This window comes from Ovis aries, chromosome 9 (genome assembly GCF_016772045.2).
Source record: "Ovis aries strain OAR_USU_Benz2616 breed Rambouillet chromosome 9, ARS-UI_Ramb_v3.0, whole genome shotgun sequence".
NCBI classification, from domain to species: Eukaryota; Metazoa; Chordata; class Mammalia; order Artiodactyla; family Bovidae; genus Ovis; species Ovis aries.
The window spans coordinates 88,487,510-88,511,209 of record NC_056062.1 but is presented as its reverse complement, the minus strand read 5'-3'; the positions used below and the strand labels follow the sequence as shown (position 1 = coordinate 88,511,209).

General features: G+C 39.8%; 1 protein-coding gene across 1 annotated transcript in view; it reads left to right on the top strand.

The window, feature by feature from the left end:
• Positions 1-23,700, top strand: part of CNBD1 (cyclic nucleotide binding domain containing 1) — a 494,615-nt gene that overhangs the window by 214,443 nt on the left and 256,472 nt on the right. The gene's annotated exons all lie outside the window — the stretch shown is intronic.

Here is a 23,700-nt window from a genome sequence, read left to right as displayed (position 1 = left end):
CTCATCTATTTGCCATGAAGCAATTGGACCAGATTCCATGATCTTAGTTTTCTGAATGTTGAGTTTTAAAGCCAACTTTTTCACTCTCCTCTTTCACCTTCATCAAGAGGCTCTTTAGTTCTTCTTCGCTTTCTGCCATAAGGGTGGTGTCATCTGCATATCTGAGGTTATTGGTATTTCTCCCGGCAATCTTGATTCCAGCTTGTGCTTCATCCAGCCTGGCATTTCACACAATATACACTGCCTATAAGTTAAATAGGCAGGGTGACAATATACAGTCTTGATATACTCCTTTCCTGATTTGGAACCAGTCTGTTGTTCCATGTCCAGTTCTAGCTGTTGCTTCTTGACCTGCATACAGATTTCTCAGGAGGCAGGTAAGGTGATCTGGTAGTCCCATCTCTTGGAGAATTTTCCACAGTCTGTTGTGATCTACACAGTCAAAGGCTTTGGCATAATCAATAAAGCAGAAGTAGATGTTTTTCTGGAATTCTCTTGATTTTTCAATGATTCAACAGCTGTTGGTAATTTGATCTCTGGTTCCTCTGGCTTTTCTAAGTATAGCTTGAACATCTGGAAGTTCACAGTTCACATACTGTTGAAGCCTGGCTTGGAGAATTTAATTCAAAAAACCATTATATCTAGTACTGTGGGCAAGAATCCCTTAGAAGAAATGGAGTAACCCTCCTAGTCAAAAAAAGAGTCGGAAATGTAGTGCTTGGATGCAAGTTTAAAAATGACAGAATGATCTGTTCCCTTAACTATTCCCAGTCTCCAGAGTCATGAGACTCCATGTCTCACGTATGTGATACTGTTCTACCAATGTCTTACATGCTTTGAACTAACAGTCTTCCTATTGTACGCACTGTCCACGGCCTGAACTTCTATACTTAGAAATCTAGGGGTAGTTTCTTTTCCTTTCTATACCTAGGTAGAACAGATTATTCATTTGTTGTTGTTGCTACCGAATGTATGGTATGTTTTGTTGGTGATTACATGTAACATTGAGCTCACTGATTCCGTAAAAAATAACATACCATTGTTATTTGGACTGTACTAGAGGAGAAATGCGGAGAAGGCAATAGCAACCCACTCTAGTACTCTAGCCTGGAATCTCAGGGACAGAGGAGCCTGGTAGGCTGCAGTTCATGGGGTCGCTAAGAGTTGGACACGACTGAGTGACTTCACTTTCACTTTTCACTTTCACGCACTGGAGAAGGAAATGGCAACCCGCTCCAGTGTTCTTGCCTGGAGAATCCCAGGGACGGCAGAGCCTGGTGGGCTGCCATCCGTGGGGTCGCACAGAGTCGGACACGACTGAAGCAACTTAGCAGCAGCAGCTGCAGAGGAGAAATGGGAGTCCCTTGGATTAGGATCACAAGATTACTGGCATGAACCTTTTTAAGTAGCTTTATGACATTTTCTCTATCTCAAGAAAGCTTGTATGATTTTGCATTATTGCTTGACTGAGAGTGGTAGGGATGTATTTATAGTTGAGCTGTGATAAGAGACCATGTTAGGTAGAGAGTATCTTTGACACTGTATTTGTCTAAAGGAAGTGTATGTACAGCTGGAAATTAGAGGGTGAGGTGAAGTGTACGTGGCCATCACCGTCTCTGCTGTTATCACACGCCACGCACTATCCTGACTGAATAGCTACAGCAAAACAGGTCTTATTTTCATGTGCCTTGACTCCCCTGAGCATAGACACTTGGATTTCCGGGGTAGAACTCAGTCCAAGAGTAGACAATCCCTAGATGAACAGGACATGAGGTGGACTTTTGTGAAGGAATAAAATGGGTCTTTCTCTTGACAATTCAAACGAGAAAAACAGTGGTGTGAGTCAGATAGTAATGGGGATAGAAACTGAAATGATGCAGCAAATTAAGAGTAAATGCACTAAGGGTCACTGATAAGCGAAGATCATGAGGGAACATAATAGACTTAATAAGGAAAAGTAGCAAAATAGAGGTCAGCTATCCAGAATAGAGGGATGCCCTGGTGGCTCAGATGGTAAAGCGTCTGCCTGCAATGCGGGAGACCTGAGTTCAATCTCCAGGTTGGGAAGATCCCCTGGAGAAGGAAATGGCAACCCACTCCAGTACCCTTGCCTAAAAAATTCCATGGATGGAGGAGTCTGGTGGGCTACAGTCCATGGGGTCGCAAAGAGTCAGACACGACTGAGCGACTTCACTATACAGAATAGAACAGTAAATGTATTTTGTTTACAAAGCCCATAGCAATAAGAGTAGAGATGCACTGAGTCAAAAGTGCATAGAAAGTGCTATAGAGTGAAGATCTACATGACTTTCCGCTTTTGCTATAGTTCCTAGAGTTCCTTGAATTCTAAATGGGATTTCAGTTCTAGTTCCTTTGAGGCCCAACAATATTCAATTAAGATTCTTGTCTTTTTGTGTGTGAATTGATGTTTCTTTTCTCTCAAGCAAATGAAAGTCTGAATGGCTTAAGCAAAATCCACAGTTCATTTCAAGACTATGTCAAAGCAAAATCTCACTGGACAGAATCAAATAACAAAGGAATACTTTATTCAGCTGTGATAGGGGTCAAGACCACTGAGATAGAAAAGAGATTAAACTTAACATCTCTGAAAAAAGAGGTGGAAGAGTTTTTAAGTGCTGGAGTGAGCTAGTGAAAAAGTGTTGGAGGGCGCCAGTGAGAGGTTGTTAGTTTCATTAGACCATTTGCCTTCGCTAAATGGCACTTACTGAAGTTCAGTTCAGTGCAGTGGCTCAGTCATGTCTGACTCTTTGTGACCCCATGGACTGCAGCATGCCAGGCCTCCCTGTCCATCACCAACTCCTGGAGTTTACCCAAACTTATGTTCACTGAGTCAGTGATGCCATCCAAACATTTACCCTCAGTCGTCCCTTTCTTCTCCTGCCTTCAGTCTTTCCCAGCATGGGGGTCTTTCAAATGACTCAGCTCTTCACATCAGGTGGCCATAGGATTGGAGTTTCGTCTTCAACATCAGTCCTTCCAATGAACACTCAGGACTGATTTCATTTAGAATGGACTGGTTGGATCTCCTTGCAGTCCAAGGGACTCTCAAGAGTCTTCTCCAACACCACAGTTCAAAAGCATCAATTCTTCAGCGCTCAGCCTTCTTCACAGTCCAACTCTCACATCCATACATGACCACTGGAAAAACCATAGCCTTGACTAGATGGACCTTTGTTGGCAGTTGTCTCTGCTTTTTAATATGCTGTCTAGGTTGGTCATAACTTTCCTGCCAAGGAGTAAGCATCTTTTAATATCATGGCTGCAGTCACCATCTGCAGTGACTTTGGAGCCCCCCAAAATAAAGTCTGCCACAGTTTCCACTGCTTCCCCATCTATTTGCCATGAAGGGATGGCACCAGATGCCATGATCTTCGTTTTCTGAATGTTAAACTTTAAGCCAACTTTTTCATTCTCCTCTTTCACTTTCATCAAGAGGCTCTTTAGTTCTTTTCACTTTCTGTAATAAGGATGGTGTCATCTGCATTTCTGAGGTTATTGATATTTCTCCCGGAAATCTTGATTCCAGCTTGTGCTTCATCCTGCCCAGTGTTTCTCATGATGTACTCTGCATATAAGTTAAATAAGTAGGGTGAAAATATAGAGCCTCAATGTAGCCTTTTTCTCATTTGGAACACGACTAAGTGACTGAACTGAACTGAACTGTTGTTCCATGTCCAGTTCTAACTGTTGCTTCCTGACCTGCATACAGATTTCTCAAGAGGCAGGTCAGGTGGTCTGTATTCCCATCTCTTTCAGAATTTTCCTCAGTTCATTGTGATCCACACAGTCACAGGCTTTGGCATAGTCAATAAAGCAGAAATAGATGTTTTTCTGGAACTCTCTTGCTTTTTCCATGATCCAGTGGATGTTGGCAATTTGATCTCTGGTTGCTCTGCCTTTTCTAAAACCAGCTTGAACATCTGGAAGTTCACGTTTCACGTATTGCTGAAGCCTGGCTTGGAGAATTTTGAGCATTACTTTACTAGCGTGTGAGATGAGTGCAATTGTGCGGTAGTTTGAGCATTCTTTTGCATTGCCTTTCTTTGGGATTGGAATGAAAACTGACCTTTTCCAGTCCTGTGGCCACTGCTGAGTTTTCCAGAGTTGCTGGCATATTGAGTGCAGCACTTTCACAGCATCATCTTTGAGGATTTAAAACAGCTCAACTGGAATTCCATCACCTCCACTAGCTTTGTTCATAGTGATGCTTTCTAAGGCCCACTTGACTTCACATTCCAGGATGTCTTGCTCTAGATTAGTGATCCCATCATCATGATTATCTGGGTCATGAAGATCTTTTTTGTATAGTTCTTCTGTGTATTCTTGCCACCTCTTCTTAATATCTTCTGCTTCTGTTAGATCCATACCATTTCTGTCCTTTATCGAACCCATCTTTGCATGAAATTTTCCCTTGGTGTCTCTAATTTTCTTGAAGAGATCTCTAGTCTTTCCCATTCTGTTCTTTTCCTCTATTTCTTTGTATTGGTTGCTGAAGAAGGCTTTCTTATCTCTTCTTGCTATTCTTTGGAACTCTGCATTCAGATGTTTATATCTTTCCTTTTCTCCTTTGCTTTTCACTTCTCTTCTTTTCACAGCTATTTGTAAGGCCTCCCCAGACAGCCATTTTGCTTTTTGCATTTCTTTTCCATGGAGATGGTCTTGATCCCTGTCTCCTGTACAATGTCACGAACCTCTTTCCATAGTTCATCAGGCACTCTATCTATCAGATCTAGTCCCTTAAATCTATTTCTCACTTCCACTGTATAATCATAAGGGGTTTGATTTAGGTCATACCTGAATGGTCTAGCGGTTTTCCCTACTTTCTTCAATTTGAGTCTGAATTTGGCAATAAGGAGTTCATGATCTGAGCCACAGTCAGTTCCTGGTCTTGTTTTTGTTGACTGTATAGAGCTTCTCCATCTTTGGCTGCAAAGAATATAATCAATCTGATTTCGGTGTTGACCATCTGCTGATGTCCATATGCAGAGTCTTCTCTTGTGTTGTTGGAAGAGGGTGTTTGCTATGACCAGTGCATTTTCTTGGCAAAACTCTATTAGCCTTTGTCCTGCTTCATTCCGTATTCCAAGGCCAAATTTGCCTGTTACTCCAGATGTTTCTTGACTTCCTACTTTTGCATTTCAGTCTCCTATAATGAAACGGACATCTTTTTTGAGTGTTAGTTCTAAAAGGTCTTGTAGGTCTTTATAAAACCGTTTGACTTCAGTCTCTTCAGCGTTACTGGGTGGGGCATAGTCTGGATAACTGTGATACTGAATGGTTTGCCTTGGAGATGAACAGAGATCATTCTGTCATTTTTGAGATTGCATCCAAGTACTGTATCCCATTCTTTTGTTGACTATGATGAAGTTTCTGAAGTTAGACTTCTAATTTCCACAGAGACTGGGAGATAGGTTCTCTGTCTTGATTACACATCAAAGAGATGGCTTTAAGGTCCTTGAGAAAGACATTCCTGGGTTGTAAAACACTGCAAGGGGTAGGAGATTTACATCTCAAAGGAGCAGTGAATTTACAGTTACAATTTTCTAAAGTGAATGTTCTAAAAAACGGTCAGGGGCTTATCATCAGGAATAAACCTGTCTAAAGTTTAGTCAGATTGAGGGAAATGTTAAGACCTTCTTGGTCAATCACCTGAGAATTCAAAGAGCTGCAATCTTGACAATCAAGCTTTAGGGAGGCAAGGAGCCGAAAAGTTGTAGTGACGTTGGCAGCAAGAGGTCTGTGTTCTCCCAAAACACCGTTGTGAAGGCAACATAGTTGGGCTTCCCTGGTAGCTCAGAGGTAAAGCGTCTGCCTACAAAGCAGGAGACCTGGGTTTGATCACTGGATTGGGACAATCCCCTGGAGAAGGAAATGGCAGTCCACTCCAGAACTCTTGCCTGGAAAATCCCACGGATGGAGGAGCCTAGTAGGCTACTGCCCATGGGGTTGCAAAGAGTCAGACACAACCCAGTGACTTCACTTTCACTTTCTTTCCAACTATGACTTGGCTGTATCTTTGCAGTTACTTAAAAACTGTCAAAAACATCGTTTTGACCCAGTTTAGATGGGGTGCATATATATTCATTTTTTCATTCATTTAGCAAGTGTTTACTGACTGTTTACAATGTACCAGACACTTTCTAAACATAGAGACTTATTTATTAGTGAAGAAAATATTCAAATTTCTCTGTATTTAAATACATATAAAGTCAACAGATGGGACTAAAATAAGTAAACAAAATATTTAGCAGTGACATCAAGCAGATGATGGAGTAGGAATCTTCTTTTACCTTTCTTTAGGATGTTTCTACCATCATTTCCCCACAGAAACTTTATTTTGTCAACAGTCTGCGGGTGAGAATACCTTTTTGGGAGTTCATGTTTCTAGCAGCGAAGTTCTAGCATACCATTAGAGCAATATCTATCTCTATATACAATATATCTGAGAATGGGTGTGTTGAAGAGGGGAGGAAGAATGGTTGCCCACCCTCTGCATCATCCCTTTTCCAAGGCAGCAGAGCTCACAACCATGCAGTTTCTCCCATGGAGGAATGCAAGAGCTTAGTGCATGAGTGCCCTCCTGCCAGCTCTTCTGGATGCTGCTAAAGAGGCTCACTTCTTCCTTGCTGTACCTAGAGTACTGAAATTATAAAACTGAGAGGGAGGGGGAAGGGAATGTTTCTCAGAATTCATCACAGGGCAGCAGAAGCTTTATGAACTCCATCAAAAAGTCTACCCATGAGCCACTTGGGGTGCCTCAACTGTGATTCTTCCAACTGGCACGTGAGCATCCTTAATATTAATCCTCTGTGTTCCTCACCCGCTACCCCTGTTTTAGATTCTCCATGTAGCCTCATGCACAATGGTAAGACGCTTTTGCAGATGGCTAAATACATGCACAGAAAGCTTGCCGCCTCTGTGGGATTGGAAGAAGCTCGTATTTCAGAATTCCAGGTCCTGCCCTAAGGGAAACAAATGGGAGGCTCTCAATCCCAAGTCTGGCACTGCAGAATTGAGAGATGGCATGTCAATTTAAATATCCCCTCTCCAGTGTGGAGAAAAGGGAACCCTCTTACACTGTTGGTGGGAATGCGAACTAGTATAGCCACTATGGAGAACAGTGTGGAGATTCCTTAAAAAACTGGAAATAGAACTGCCTTATGACCCAGCAATCCCACTGCTGGGCATACACACCAAGGAAACCAGAATTGAAAGAAACATGTGTACCCCAGTGTTCACTGCAGCACTGTTTATAATAGCCAGGACATGGAAGCAACCTAGATGTCCATCAGCAGGTGAATGGATAAGAAAGCTGTGGTACGTATACACAATGGAGTATTACTCAGCCATTAAAAGAATACATTTGAATCGGTTCTAATGAGGTGCATGAAACTGGAGCTGATTATACAAAGTGAAGTAATCCAGAAAGAAAAACACTAATACAGTATACTAATGCATATATATGGAGTTTAAAAAGATGGTAATGATAACCCTGTATGCGAGACAGCAAAAAAGACACAGATGTAAAGAATAGTCTTTTGGACTCTGTGGGAGAGGGAGAGGGTGGGATGATTTGGGAGAATGGCATTGAAACATATATAATATCATACAAGAAACAAATCGCCAGTCTAAGTTCAATGCAGGATACAGGAGGCTTGGGGCTGGTACACTGGGATGACCCAGAGAGATGGTATGGGGAGGGAGGTGGGAGGCGGGTTCAGGATTGAGAACACGTGTACACCCATGGCAGATTCATGTTGATGTATGGCAAAACCAATACAATATTGTAAAGTAAAATAAATAAATAGTAAAATAAAATTAAAAAAATATATATAAATATCCCCTCTCCAGAAGGAGCAGGTAGTGTGGAGCAGGTGCATTCAAAGAAAAGTTTTGAGAAAGCCTCAGAATCTCTAGTCAGGCTCACTTGTGAAGGCATTTCTCTATGAAAACTAACGGTCAGTAAAGACTGGAGGAGGTGAGTGCTGCTTCAGATGTAGACAGTGGTGCAAGACCTTGAGGACCATGGATGACCAAAGACACCTGACCCCACCAAAGGTACACAGGCACACAGTAATTTTTCTGTAACTGGCCCCCTAAAAAGGAAATCTAAAGGTACCTGGCAAAGAATTCAAAAACTATTTTAGGAAGCTCAATGAGTTACAAAAAACAAACAGACCACTCAATGAGATTAGGAATAAATATGTATGTGAAATGAAAAGTTCAACACAGAGGGAGAAATCATTCAAAAACACAAAAATTCAAGACCTGAACAATAAATTGAATGAAATGAAAGCGTCAACATCATATTTAAACAAACAGAATAAAAAAATACCTGAGCAAGTCCATGACATGTATGATATACCATCAAATGAACTGATATTTTCACTATGGGAGTTTCAGATATAGAAGAGAGGGAGAGAGAGGCAGAACATTTATTGAAAGAGATAGTGACTGAAAATTTTCCAAATCTGGAGACAAATATGGACAACCAAGTGCATACAGATGAAAGGTCCAAAATGATATTTAGCCCAAAGAGGATTTCACTGACAAATCAAACCTTAAAAAAAGAGAGAGAGAGACAGTTTTGAAAGCAGCAAGAGAAAAAAGAGGGAGATCATAGAAAAGGAAGCGTCAATAAGATTACTAGCTGATTTCTTAGCAGAAAACTTGCAGGGCAGGAGATGTGGCATGGGCCTTCCCAGACAAAAAAGAGCTGATGGAATTCATCCTGACTGGAACTGTTTTAAACGAAATTTGAAAGGGAGTTCTTCATACTGAAATGAAGCTAATTTAGTAACAATAAAACAAAGGAAAGTACAAAGTAAAGGCAAATATATAGTCAAGTTCAACATACTCTTTTGATGTAATAGCAGTTTGTGAATTACTTTGAATACAAGTATAAACTTTAAAAGACAAAAGTACTAAAAAAAAGCTATAGTTACAATAACTTGATAATGGGTATACACTTTAAAAAGACATAAACTGTCAATCTTGAAAAAAATAGAGCAGAAGTAAAACAGTTTCTTATGCAATTGAAGTTGTCATTGTCAGCTTAAAATAGGCTGTTACAACTATAAGAAATTTATGGAAGCCTCATGTTAAAGTGAAAGTTGCTCAGTCACGTCCGACTCTTTGCGACCCTACGGACTATACAGTCCATGGGATTCTCCAGGCCAGAATACTGGCGTGGGTAGCCTTTCCCTTCTCCAGGGGATCTTCCCAACCCAGGGATTGAACCCAGGTCTCCTGTATTGAAAGGAGATTCTTTACCAGCTGAACCCTAAAGGAAGCCCAAGAATACTGGAGTGGATAGCCTATTCCTTCTCCAGAGGATCTTCCCGATCCAGGAATTGAACAAAGGTCTCCTGCATGGCAGGTGGATTCTTTACCAACTGAGCTATCAGGGAAGTCCAAGCCACATGTCAACCATAAGTCAAAAACCTATAGCAGACATACAAAAGATTGTTGTCATTGTCCTTTTGCTCAGTTGTGTTAGACTCTGCGATCCCACGGACTACAGCACACCAGGCTTCCCTGTCTTTCACCATCTCCCAGAATTTGTTCAAACTCATGTCCATTGAGTCGGTGATGCCATCCAATCATCTCATCCTCTGTTGTCCCCTTCCCCTCCTGCCTTCCATCTTTCCCAGCATCAGGGTCTTTTCTAATGAATCGGCTCTTTGCATCAGTTGGCCAAAGTATTGGAGCTTCAGCTTCAGCATCAGTCCTTCCAATGAATATTCAGGACTGATTTCCTTCAGGATGGACTGGTTTGAACTCCTTGCTGTTCAAGGGACTCTCAAGAGTCTTCTCCAACACCACAGTTCTTTGGTGCTCGGGTTCTTTATAGTCCAACTCTCACATTCATACGTGACTACTAGAAAAACCATAGCTCTGACTAGATGGACCTTTCTTGACAAAGTAATGTCTCTGCTGTTTAATATGCTGTCTATATTGGTCATAGCTTTTCTTCCACGGAGCAATAAAGAAATCAAGGTATGTCATTAGAGAAAATCATCAAATCACAAGCAAAACAGCAAGCAAGAAAGAAACAAGTGAATTAAAAAGAAATAAAAAAGCAATTAGTGAAATGACAACAGAAAGCCCTTACCTAGCAATAATTCTTTATTTTAAATAGATTAACTTCTCCAATTAGAAAATATAGAATGAATAGATTATAAAACACACACACACACACACTGTATACTCTTTACAAGAGATTCATTTCAGTTTCAAGAACACATTGGCTTAAAGTGAATGGATGGAAGAATTACTCCAAATATTCCAAGCAAATGGAAACCAAAAAAATAGATAAAAATGATGTGATATACATATGTATATGTACATGTATATACATATATAGATAATATAATAATTCTATTCTATTATTTAATATAATTCTATTATCTAATATAATTCTATTATTCTGTATAATATATATACAGAATAGAGTAATACTCAGGCATTTGCAGCAACATGGATGGGCTTAGAGGGTACTGAAACTGTTAGTCACTCAGTCATGGCTGACTCTTTGTGACCCCAGGGACTGTAGTCTGCCAGGCTCCTCTGTCCATGGAATTCTCCAGGCAAGAATATTGGAATGGGCTACCATTTCCTTCTTTAGGGGATCTTCCCCACCCAGGAATTGAATCCTAATCTCCTGGATTGCAGGCAGATTCTTTACCATCTGAGCCACCAGCAAAACTTAGAGGGTACTAGGTTAATCGAAATAAATCAGACCAAGAAAAATGAATCCCATATGGTTTCACTTATTTGTGGAATCTAAAAACCCGAATCAAAAAACCTAACCAAACAAAACAGAGACAGGCCCATCTGTTCAGTTCAGTTGCTTAGTTGTGTTCAACTATTTGCGACCCCATGAACTGCAGCATGCCAGGCCTCCCTGTCCATCACCATCTCCCGGAATTCACTCAGACTCATGTCCATCGAGTCCATGATGCCATCCAGCCATCTCATCCTTGGTCGTCCCCTTCTCCTCCTGCCCCCAATCCCTCGCAGCATCAGAGTCTTTTCCAATGAGTCAACTCTTCACATGAGGTGGCCAAAGTACTGGAGTTTCAGCTTTAGCATCATTCCTTCCAAAGAAATCTCAGGGTTGATCTCCTTCAGAATGGACTGGTTGGATCTCCTTGCAGTCCAAGGGACTCTCAAGAGTCTTCTCCAACACCACAGTTCAAAAGCATCAATTCTTCGGCACTCAGCCTTCTTCACAGTCCAACTCTCACATCCATACATGACTACTGGAAAAACCATAGCCTTGACTAGACGGACCTTAGTCAGCAAAGTAATGTTTCTGCTTTTGAATATACTACCTAGGTTAGTCATAACTTTTCTTCCAAGGAGTAAGCGTCTTTTAATTTCATGGCTGCAATCACCATCTGCAGTGATTTTGGAGCCCAAAAAAATAAAGTCTGACACTGTTTCTACTGTTTCCCATCTACTTCCCATGACGTGATGGGACCAGATGCCATGATCTTCGTTTTCTGAATGTTGAGCTTTAAGCCAACTTTTTCACTCTCCTCTTTCATTTTCATCAAGATGCTTTTTAGCTCCTCTTCACTTTCTGCATTAAGGGTGGTGTTATCTGCATATCTGAGGTTATTGATATTTCTCCCAGCAATCTTGATTCCAGCTTGTGTTTCTTCCAGTCCAGCCTTTCTCATGATGTACTCTGCATAGAAGTTAAATAAGTAGGGTGACAATATACAGCCTTGATGTACTCCTTTTCCTATTTGGAACCAGTGTGTTGTTCCATGTCCAGTTCTAATTGTTGCTTCCTGACTTGCATACAGATTTCTCAAGAGGCAGGTCAGGTGGTCTGGTAGTCCCATCTCTTTCAGAATTTTCCACAGTTTATTGTGATCCACACAGTCAAAGGCTTTGGCATAGTCAATAAAGCAGAAATAGATGTTTTTCTGGAACTCTCTTGCTTTTTCCATGATCCAGCAGATGTTGGCAATTTGATCTCTGGTTCCTCGGCCTTTTCTAAAACCAGCTTGAACATCAGGGAGTTCATGGTTCACGTATTGCTGAAGCCTGGCTTGGAGAATTTTGAGCATTACTTTACTAGCATGTGAGATGAGTGCAATTGTGTGGTAGTTTGAGCATTCTTTTGCATTGCCTTTCTTTGTATACAGAATAAACTGGTGGTTGCCAAGGAGAAGGGTTGTTTTTGTTCAGATGCTCTTTGTGACCCCATTGACTCCAACAGATCAGACCTTCCTGACCTTCACTATCTCCTGGAGTTTGTGCAAACTCTTGTCCATTGAGTAGATGATGCCATTCAACCATCTCATTCCTGTCACCAGCTTCTGCTCTCAATCTTTCCCCACATTAGTGTCTTTTCCAATGAGTCAGCTCTTTGCATCAGATGGCTAAAGTATTGGAGCTTCAGCTTTAGCATCAGTCCTTCCAATAAATATTCAGGGTAGATTTCCTTTAGGATTGACTGGGATGTGTCCTGCTGCTAAGTCACTTCAGTCGTGTCTGACTCTGTGCGACCCCATAGAAGGCAGCCCACCAGGCTCCCCTGTCCCTGGGATTCTCCAGGCAAGAATACTGGAGTGGGTTGCCATTTCCTTCTCCAATGCATGAAAGTGAAAAGTGAAATGGAAGTCGCTCAGTCGTGTCCGACTCTTAGCGACCCCATGGACTGCAGCCTACCAGGCTCCTCCATCCATGGGATTTTCCAGGCAAGAGTACTGGAGTGGGGTGCCATTGCCTTCTCCCGGGAAGTGTCCTAGTTGGCTCATATTAGGGCAGGTGGGTTCTTAGCATATGGAGCCTTAGTTCCCTGACCAGGGATTGAACCTGGGCTCCCTGTATTGAAAGTGTGGAGTGTTAACCACTGGACTGCCAGGGAAGTCCCAAGAAGGGTGGTGGGGGGACAGAGAAAATAGGTGAATGGATTAAGAGGTATAAACCTTCAAATCTAAAATAAATGAATTGTTTATTACATTATGTGACATAATGTATACGTCAGGAATGGAATTGATGATATTGTAATACTTTATATGTTACAGGATAATAACTGGTCATAGTGTACTGATAATTTCATAATATATAAGTATATTCAATTACTAAGTTGTCCACTTGAAATTAACGTAATAATGTGTGTTAATTATAACTAATGGAAAGAATTAGTTCTAATTCTAATTAAATAAAACACATCACTAAAGACAAATGGATCATAGAAGAAATAAAAAGGGAAATTAAAAAATATCTTGAGACAAACAGAAATGAAAACACAGCATACCAAATCTCATGGGATGCCCCAACGCAGTTCTGAGATGTGTTTATAAGAAATAATTTCAGCAAGAAAAAGGAAAGATCTCAAATAACCTATTTTTCTTCTCAAGGAACTAGAAAAATAACAAATTAGGCCCAAAGTAAGTAGAAGGAAGGAACTATTAACAAAAGCCAGAGCAGAAATAAGTGAAATAGAGACCAGACAAAGACATGATATATGAAACTAGAGTTTAGCTTTTTTTTTTTTTTTTGAAAAGATGAACAAATAAGAAACCTTTTGGTAGACTAAGACAAAAAGATGTCTCAAATTCAGAAATGTAACAACGGATATTGCAACAGATACCACAAATACTATGGGTCATAAGTGACTATTATGAATAATTATACACCAAAAAATCAGATAACCTAATAGAAATGGATACAATTCTAGAAGCATGCAACCTAACAAGCCTGAATCAGGATGAAATAAAAAATCTGTATAGAGCAATAGTGAGTAAGGAGATTGAGTCAATAATGAGAAACCTCCCAGCAAGAAAAGTTGAGGGCAGGTGATTTCTCTGGAGAATTCTGATAGATTAACACCAATACTTCTCAAACCCTTTTAAAAATGGAAGAGGAGGGTACATTCCCAAATTCATTTTACACATCCAGCACTACTTTGTAGCAAGACTATATGGATGTCAAATGAAAAGAAAATTACAAGCCAGTGTCTCCGACAAAAAACAGACCACAGAAATCCTCAGCAAAGTACTACTAACTGAATTTGACAGCACACTAAAAGGATCATGCAATGCAATCAAGTGAGATTTATCCCTGGGATGCAGGGATGGCTAATACATGTGAATCAATCAATACATGTACCACAGTAACAAAAACTGTGATGGTGTTAATTACTCAAGTCATGTCTGATTCTTTGCGACCCCATGGACTGTAGTCCACCAGGCTCTTCTATCCATGAAATTCTCCAGGCAACAATGCTGGAGTGGGTAGCCATTTCCTTCTCCAGGGGATCTTCCTGAACCAGGAATGGAACCTGGGTCTCCTGTACTGCAGGAAGATTCTTTACTCTCTATGCCACCAGGGGCAACCACCATATTAACAAAATGAAGGATACCACTCATATGATTATCTCAATAGATTGCGGAAAAAACATTTGACAAAATTCAACATAAAAACTTTCTACAAGGTGGGTATAGAAGGGATACATCTTCTATAATAGAGCAAAATTTTAATTTTTTTATTGCTGTGATAAATGTCATGGGAATTCAAATAGGAATTGCATTAAATCTATAGATTGCTTTGACAGTATGGATATTTCAACAATGTTTAATTCTTCCAATCTGTGAACATGGGATGCCTTTCCTTTTATTTGAATCTTCTTTAGTTTCTTTCTTCAAAATATTTTTCAGTGTATGGATTTTTCACCTCCTTGATTAAATTCATCCCCAAATATTTTATTATTTTTGATATAATTTTAAATGATAGAGTTGTATTTCTTTTTCAGATTGTTCTTTGTTAGCGTAGAGAAACACAATCAATTTTGAGGGGTTAAGTTTGTATCTTATAACTGCTGAATTTGCTTATTAGTTCTACCATTTGTGTATGTGTGTGTGTGTGTGTGTGTGTCTATGTATGTGAAATCTTAAGACTTTTTTTTTTTTTTTTTGCATAAGATTTACATCCAGCAGAGACTGCTTTACTTCTTTTCTGGCTTGGATCTATTTTATTTCTCTTTTGCCCAATTGTGCTGGTTAAAACATCCAGTATTGTTAATAGGAGTGATGAGAGTGGACATCTTTGTCCTGTTTCTGATCTTAGATGAAAAGCTTCTATTTACTATTAAGCTCAGAGGTTAAAGCGTCTGCCTGGAATGCGGGAGACTCAGGTTTGATCCCTGGGTTGGGAAGATCCCCTGGAGAAGGAAATGGCAACCCACTCCAGTACTGTTGCCTGGAGAATCCCATGGAGGGAAAGCCTGGTAGGCTACAGTCCATGGGGTCACAAAGAGTCAGACACGACTGAGCGACTTTACTTTACTTTACTTACTATTGCATATGATAGCAGCAATGGGCTTTTCTTATATAATCTCTATTATAGACGGTACCTTCCTTCTATGCCCACCTTGTAGAAAGTTTTTATGTTGAAAAAGAAAAAGTTATATACAGGGTGGACCAGTGTGGGGAGAATCTGGAGTTGGCTGTAGCATGAGTGGGTGAAGATATAAGTGTAATTATGGAAGGAAAGAATTACTAAACCTCAGCTAAAGAAGAAGACAAGGAGACATTTGGAAAATTGGGGTAACCACAATTTTACTTAATTCACAATTTTGTATAGCTCTGAAATAGATGGGGAAACAGTGGAAACAGTGTCAGACTTTATTTTTTGGTGCTCCAAAATCACTGCAGATGGTGACTGCAGCCATGAAATTAAAAGACGCTTACTCCTTGGAAGAAAAGTTATGACCAACCTAGATAGCATGTTGAAAAGCAGAGACATTACTTTGCCAACAAAGGTCCATCTAGTCAAGGCTATGGTTTTTCCAGTAGTCATGTATGGATGTGAGAGTTGGATTGAGACAAAAGCTGAGCACCAAAGAATTGATGCTTTTGAACTGTGGTGTTGGAGAAGACTCTTGAGAGTCCCTGGGACTGCAAGGAGATCCAACCAGTCCATTCTGAAGGAGATCAGCCCTGGGATTTCTTTGGAGGGAATGATGCTGAAGCTGAAGCTCCAGTACTTTGGGCACCTCATGCGAAGAGTTGACTCATTGGAAAAGACTCTGATGCTGGGAGGGGTTGAGAGCAGGAGGAGAAGGGGACGACCGAGGATGAGATGTCTGGATGGCATCACTGACACGATGGACGTGAGCCTGAATGAACTCCGGGAGTTGGTGATGGACAGGGAGGCCTGGCGTGCTGCAGTTCATGGGGTCGCAAAGAGTCGGACATGACTGAGTGACTGAACTGAACTGAACTGAATCCTATATTCCTTGTCAAGAGGGCTGTAGATTGATAACTCTCCGCAGCCTCTCCATGCAAAGCTGTTTCGTTGTTGTTTAGTTGCTAACTCATGTCCTACTGTTTTAAGACCCTACGACTGTAGCCCACCAGGCTCTTGTGTCCATGGGATTTCCCAGGCAAGAATACTGGAGTGGGTTGCTATGTCTTCCTCTGGGGGATCGTCCCGACCCACGGACTGAACCTGGGTCTCCTGTATTGCAGGCAGACTGTTTACTGCTGAATCACCAGGGAAGCTCATAAAGCTGCCTATTCTCTACATATTCCAAATATCTACACATAATCCTACTCTTACATGGTTCTAGCATTTCTATAGTGAGTTTTCAGATTATTTCTAGTTTTCCAAATTTTCACTAATGAACATATGCTAGATTTTAGTCCCTTCAGTCATGTCCAACTCTTTGCGACCCTATGGACTACAGCCTACCAAGCTCCTCTGTCCATGGGGATTCTCCAGGCAAGAATACTACAGTGGGTGGCCATGCCCTCCTCCAGGGGATCTTCCTGACCCAGGGATCGAATCCAGGTAACCTGCACTGCAGGCAGATTGTTTACTGCTGAGCCACCATGGAAGTCCTTTTAAAAGCAAAGAAAAAACAATAAAAACATAAGTTCTTAAGGTTAAATAAAGCAGTATATTTCTGCTTTGTGGGAGCCATTGTGGTTTCAGGAAATTGTGTCCTATTAATTTTACCTCTTTTAAGTTTTCTAGCCTAACCATGTTCCTCATTTAAAATAATATCAGAACAATTTCCAATAAACATTACATGCAAGGAGAATAGATATAGAAATAGGATTTCCTTCACGTTTGTTAAGAAGGATATTCTATAGCTTTCCTGTTTGTGGTCAGTTTGTTTAAAAGGTGGTTGAGGGTGATATGCTCACACGTGTTTCTAACTTGACTGGTTAGCTATTTACTCCTCAGCTTGTTGCAGGTCTCTCTAATTGGATAGAAAATGTTAGTTACCACAACATAAAATAGTGGAAGGTGACATGGGGAAAGTGCTTTACTAGTCTCTTGGGAAAGAAAATTGCTTATCCGTAATTGTTTTGTTAGATGAAGAAGTATATCAGACTGCCATTTCCACATGAGTTTTCTGGATATGATGGGACCTACTACTTTAATGTCAATGGAAAGAAGCCCTTGTAGGTTTTCTCAGCCTTTTGTATGCTCTAGTTAACCTGAGGGACCTTTCAGCTATAATTTGTAGAGAAAGACTGCAGGATGACGTGGAGGAGGTAAGCACTGAATTGTAAGTCATGTCCCAGCAGGCAGGTAACAAATTATGGACAGAAGCATTGGGAATAAGAAAAAAGAAAAGTAAAATATTCACCTATCACCTTTTACCTAAAAGCAGACAGTGTCGCGGGACATTGATGAAGTAAATGTCATAAAATTCCAGAATGTTGTCTGGAGCTTGAGTGAGAAACATAATTAACTGCTCATTCATTTAATGACTGCTTGTGGCTCACCTACATTGTATCAAGTACCGTGTCAGGCAATGGAGACACATCAGTAAGCAAGGTGGACACGGTCCCTGTATTAAATAGAATATGCAATTAAACAAGCAATAACACGTTGGAGAGAGATAAACTGTATTTCGAGACTTGTACAAAAATCGACATCTTATCTCATTTTGGGAGAACTTAGAAGGATGAAAAGGCATGAAGAGTAAATAAGGAGTTCAGTAGACAGAAGCTTTATGGCACTCCAGAAAGAAGAAACAGTCTATGAAAAGACCAGAGAGACAAGAATCCGGGCTGAAGAGAATGAAATTCAGGATGGCTGGTGCAGAGCATCATGTTAAAGCGGAATTGACACCCAAATAAGTCCAAGTGCATTCTTCTTTCTACAATGATTTATCAGATGCCTAACAGTTTTTGATCTCAGATACAAAGATAAAATATTTTCTAAACTTTAGTATCTTCAATTATGGAAAATAAAACCAACAGTAACACAGAGTGAAAAGTGATATAATTGTGAGAGCCTGAAGCTCTAAAGAAACACATAAGTAGGAAAATAAGGAGGAAAGTCTAAGAACTGAGAAAGTTTTAAGAGGTGATTCTTGAATCGAATCTTAAAGGGCCATGAGGAGTTGGTTAAGGAGGGGAAGGGAGTGCATTTAAGCAGTAGGACAGCGTGTCCAGTGGTTTAGAGACAAGAGAGAACAAGATACATTTCGAACTGTGAGTGGGATGTTTTTACTACAGTAGCATTTTCCAAAGCCTCAGGAAACATCCTGTAGGAAGATCTGGAAACAGGTGTATTGTCTGTCCCCTTCTTGGAAAGTCACAATGCCCATTAGCACAGTAAAAGATCTGAAAATATCTATAGTGAATAACATAACACTGTTTGATTCAGCATTTTTTCAAAATTGCTTTATCATAAAACTTCCTCTATTACCTTCTTGTTTTGGTGGTAGAGGGATCAGGGGTTGAAACCAATTAAGAATCTATGAAACACAGTTTGGAATTGAGAGCAGGACCTACCTAAACTGGGTGGCAGGGAGTGTCAGAGGATGAGGCCACAGAAGTAACTGCTACAGGTTAGATCAAAAAGGCCTTGGTCTGCCCGTCTTGTTAGGGAAGAGCATAACAGATCTTTCTTCCAGTTGAAAGGAGCCCCACTTAGTGATATATCAAGTCTTAGCACTCGCTCCACTCTAAGGGTGTTGGGAACCACCTCTCTGAGAGGTAAATTAGGAAATATTTACATGGAAGTTTGGGCATATCGTCATTTTTCCTCTTTTCAACTTAGCTTTTATTCGCTATAGTAAGAACACTTGAAGTGGGATCTATTTTCTTTAGTTTTTGAGCACACAATACAACATTGTTGATCATAGTATCAGTGCTGTATAGCAGATATATAAAGTCACTTGTCTTCCGTAACTGAAACTTTGTACCTACTGAAAAGCAGCTCCCCATCTCTTCCTCCCCCAGCCCCAGAAATCACCATTCTACTCTCTTTTTTTATATGTCTGACTACTTTAGACTCCTCGTATAAGTAGTATCATGCAGCATGCCCTTCATTGAGTGTTTTGCCTCATTTAGCATAATATCCTCAAAGCTAATCCAAACCGCCACATATGACTGGATTTTCTTCCTTTTCTTCAGAGCTAGTACACATGCTACATATTTTTATTTAATGTATGTACTGCATTTTCTTTATAGACTGCTTCACATCCTGGCCACTGTCATTAGTATTGTAATAAACATAGGAATGCAGATACATCTTTGAGTTAGTGGTTTCGTTAGTTTTGGATAAATGCTCATAATTGACTTTGCTGGATCATATGGAGTCACTATTTTTAATCTTTTGGGGACTCTCCATACTGTTTTCTAATGATACCCCTGTATGCAAGACAGCAAAAGAGACACAGATGTATAAGAACAGTCTTTTGGACTCTGTGGGAGAGGGAGAGGGTGGGATGATTTGGGAGAATGGCATTGAAACATGTATAATATCATATATGAAACGAATCGCCAGTCCAGGTTCGATGCATGATACTGGATGCTTGGGGCTGGTACACTGAGACGACCCAGAGGGATAGGACAGGGAGGGAGGTGGGATGGGGGTTCAGGGTTAGGAACATGTGTACACCTGTGGAGGATTCATGTTGATGTATGGCAAAACCAATACAATATTGTAAAGTAATTAACCTCCAATTAAAATAAATAAATTTATATTAAAAAAATTGACTGCACCATTTTACATTTCACCAACAGTGTACAATTTCTCTACATCCTCATCAAAGATTGTCATTTATTTTTTGTTGTTTTGTTTCCATAGCAGTCATCTTAACAAGTGTGAGGTGATATCTCATTATGATTTTGATTTGCATTTCTCTGATGATTAGTGATGTTGAATATCTTTACATGCATTGCCCATTTGTATGAGAAATGTCTATTTGAGTCCTCTACCCATTTGGTTTTTTTAATTGGCTCCTTTGTTTTTTTTGCTGTTAAGTTGGAGGAGTTGTTCATATGTTTTGGATATTAATCTTTTATCAGATATATTGTTTGCAAACATTTGATCTCATTCCATAGTTTGCCTTTTCATTGTGTTCACCATTCTTTGCTATGCAAAAGTTTTTTGGTTTGGTGTTATTCCACTAATCCACTTTTGCTTTTGTTGTCTATACTTTTGGAGCATATTTCATATTCAAGGAGTCATTGTCATAAGGACAGACATATAGACCAATGCAACAGAATAGAGAGCCCCAACATCAACTCAGGCATACATCACAAGTCTTCAAGAGTACACAAAGGGTAATCTCTTCAACATATGCTCTTAGCAAAACTGGATATCCACATCCAAAAGAATGAAATTGCATACTTATCTTAAAACACACACACAAATCAACTCAAAATGGATTAAAGATTTAAATATAAGACCCAAAACTGTAAAACTCCTAGGAGAAACCATTCTTCCACTTGAAATATGCTTTTACAAGGGCACACTCTCTCCAGGTGGAGAAATATACTCTTGTTCAACAATACGTAGGGCTGGGATAGTTTTTCTGATTATAGAAAATGCTTCATTAGTAATAAAGTAATAAAAAATAATAAAAAGTAATAAAATAAATTAAGAACATTTAAAAAGTAATAAAAATAAGCATAGCTTCGTTAGTAATAGAGTGCTTTAGTTATCTATTTCTTATTATCTTCACAATTTGGCAGGTAAGAACGTGCTATTTATTATCTTCCAAGAGATCCAGATATTAAATGATTTGATCTCTATTGTGTAGGTAATTGGGAGCCACTGAAGTATCTTATCAGTGAGCAGCATGGTCAGACTTGCCTTTGAAGGGTTGATGGCAGTGTAGAAGATATGCTGAAGGGGGCACACGTGGAAGCTGAGAAACCAATTAGAGAGGCGGAATCCAGGCAAGAAATGATCAGAGCTCGAACTACACCAATGGCAGTGGCAATATGAATAAGGAGATATGGGTATGCGGTTTAGTTAGAAAGTGAATCAACAGAACTAGGAGCCAAGGGGTGCGATGTAAAATAGAGAAAATCTAGGACAACTCACAGATTTTTGAATGGAGGTGAATTATATTTGGTTTGATGAAAGTGTACAACTTTATTTCCAGCACACTGAGCTGACATGCTTTAGAAATATCCAGGTGGAGGTGTACAGTTGTTACATTATATATATATATATATATATTTTTTTTTAAGTTGAGAGACATTTATAGTGCAGAAATGCACACATAGCGGTTGTTCACATTTAGTGATATTTGAAGTGCTGGTCTCAGTCACTCTTGAGAGTGTGTGGGTAGCGGTCCCACTCAGTATCAACACGTAACCCCATTATGTGCCTAATCTGTGCCAGCACTATAGTAAGGACTTTGCACACATGGTCTCATTTACTTCTCTTGATAGTTCTTTAAGGTGAGCACAATCACCATCATTTTACAAATGAAACTGAAGTTTCCACTTGTTTTGGCAACTAATAATTCATTTGGTTCATAATTATTTCCAGGATGGCTTAAATGTATCTGATAAAATATACTTGTAATCAGACACATACATATATATGTCTTTGTGGTTTGTTATTACAAATAGTTTTTGTAAGGGGTGTATATTCAAAGAATGTTGCTCAGTGATGCCTTTTGACAAATTTAATTTTAATCTTAATTGGGATTTCAGTTTGTTATGGAAATAAAGAACAGAAAATCATGGTGCTGTCATTACCTTTTCATTTCTCTATCAAAGATCAAATTCAGAAGCATTCTTTCTACAGCATTTATGAGTCAGAAACATAGTTCCCTACTAGAATTCTAGTAAAAAAGAAAAAAAAAAAAAGGAAGAATACACTTATTTTCCACATGCATTTGGGGTAGGAAGTGGTCCAAGATCTAGAATTTGGTGAAAATCACCTACTTTGAAGTTTAAGGCACAGAGCTAAATGAGTTTGTGACCCCTTGTGTGGCGGAGGTATTTGGATAGTCAAGTTTAGAGGAAGCCTCTGCACCCATGAGCTTTAATGGCAGACTGACCAGCAGATGAACATTATCTTAAAAAACAGCGTACTCCAAAAAGCAAGTTAATGTAGATTTATCAGCAATTGTTTATGCACCATCTAATTTCTGAGATTTAAACTTGATTATCAATACTATTTCTTTTCTAATCAGATGTGTTTTTTTTCTTAATCGTTGGTCTGTCTGGCTAACTTTGAATATTCAATAAGATTTGTGTGTGTGTGTGTACATACATATTAGATGGTAAAGAAGCCTCCTGCAACGCAGGAGACCTGAGTTCGATCCCTAGGTTGGCAAGATCCCCCAGAGGAAGGCATGGCAACTCACTCCAGTATTCTTGCCTGGAGAATCCCGTGGACAGAGGAGGCTGGCGGGCTACAGTCCATGGGGTCACGAAGAGTTGGACACGACTGAGTGACTAAGCATAACACATATATATACATTTCCATAAATCTGAAAATAGAAAATAAATACCGAGGGTGCCTGGTGGGAAAAAAACAGGAAAGAAAACCCTTCACTCCAGTGGGAGAGTTGGTGTCCGCTGGAATTGCAGAATGCAGGCTGAAGGTAACGGTGATAAGGTGGCCGTCTTGGACAAAGTTAACAGACACATTGGTATCCCACATTATGACCACTCCGCTACCTGGAATAATTGACAACTGACTACATATAGAGATGCATTTGATTTCTTTGTACATTCTGCAGAGTGCTGCAGACGGTGCTTTGGCTGACATAAAAGACACTTATTGATGTTCTTCCTTTGCCCTTCCGCATCTACTTTCTCAACTGCCTACATGCCGGGGGCTTTGCCTGCAGACTTGACTGGATTCCCAGGGCCACTCTTCCTGTTAAACAAGCTCAGGCTGGTCAGAAGGATCTCAGGATCCTTAAGAGTAGAGTTTGGAATTCTGAAGTCTGTATAATTGACATAATTTCATTCCTAGCACATTTGTCTATTTTTCCTTTCACTGTGCAAAACAGTTTGATTTTTTTAAGTTAAAAAAAAAATGTTTGGCATGGATAAAGAGCTGTGATTTCTCTCTTTAATACATTCATAAAGTCAGAGTAAATTGAAGTTGGCCATTCATTCTCCTTGTCAATCTCATAAGCTTTGAATCACATAGATGAATTTCAGATTCACTGGTTACTGCATTATATTATGATGAACATGTAATTAAACTTATACTTTTGTTTTTTGGATTTTACAATTTGGTTAGCAAGGTGTAATAGGTTTTTATACAAAATGTAATGAGTTATTGTGTATCAAGTGCTTAGGATAGTGTCTGATCCTCAGAAGGTACATAGAGTATATCAAGAGTGTTATTCATTTGGCCCTAGGGTTGATCTCTCTTGGGTCAAACTATGTGGCGTAAAATATGGACTCCACACTTTAGTAGTCTGGA